The following is a 1,060-nucleotide window of genomic DNA, read 5'->3' as shown; positions in this document are numbered from 1 at the left end:
AGGCTGCAAATCTTTACAGGAGCAGAAAACCTCATCTTTCCTCTGTTGAAGAACTGGTAGTTTTGAACTGCTGACCTTGATATTAGCAGCCCAACTCAGAACCACTACCTACCACAGCTCCTTCTTTATTAGGATAAAGGAATCTAATTTTTGTATATTGATCTTATACCTTGCCAGTTTGCTGAATCTTTCAATGAGTTACAATAATTTTCTTGCTGAGTGTTTGAGATTTTCTACATATAGGATCATATCATCTGCAAATGGAGTGACATTTACTTCTTCTTTGCTGATTTGGATGCCTTAATTTCTCTATCTTGCATTAAAACTTTGGCTAAGACTTCTAATACAATACTGAATAGGAGTGGCATAGCTCCTAGCATCTAGCAACACAGAGACAAGCCACCATACTATGACAAAAGAATATTAGTTGGTGCATTTTATCTCTCACAGCACAATTTTCAAATTGCACACCTTATGTTTTGGCATAAATTATAAATAAGCCTTTTCCTGGGTCAGATATTACCTGCAGCTCCTAACCTTATTGTGCAAAGACCCAGCTTAACTTTTAAGGTGCCATTTATAAGAGATTAAGCAATGACTCTGGTAGTGTACTGGATTATGAGGTAGGATGCTAACTTCAAGCTCAGAAATTCAAATCTAACAACCACTCCAGGGGAAAAAGATGCAGTTTTTTTGTTGTTGTTGTTGTTGTTCCCACAAAGTTTTGCAGCCTTGGAAACATCATACAGGGGCTATATGAGTCAGAATTGACTTGATGACACACACCAACCACCTATATATTCTCAGCTGGTACTGGTGGTTGTGGTGATAAAAGAAAGAGACTGGTGTTTGAGGAGAAAAATAATATATTCTTCAGTTTTGGGAGGAAGCAGTACATTCTTAAGTTAATTGCTATTCACAAAATTATTGTTGCTGTCACAGTCATTTATTATAAAATCAAATTAGAATACTTTCCATTTGACTTTATGGGAGGAAGCTTTACTGTAGGAGTATATTCCTATACAACTATTTAGATTCACTTGAACACTATATTTTTTAT

The sequence above is a fragment of the Chrysochloris asiatica genome, unplaced genomic scaffold (assembly GCF_000296735.1).
Source record: "Chrysochloris asiatica unplaced genomic scaffold, ChrAsi1.0 scaffold00177, whole genome shotgun sequence".
NCBI lineage: Eukaryota > Metazoa > Chordata > Mammalia > Afrosoricida > Chrysochloridae > Chrysochloris > Chrysochloris asiatica.
This window is presented reverse-complemented; position numbering follows the sequence as displayed.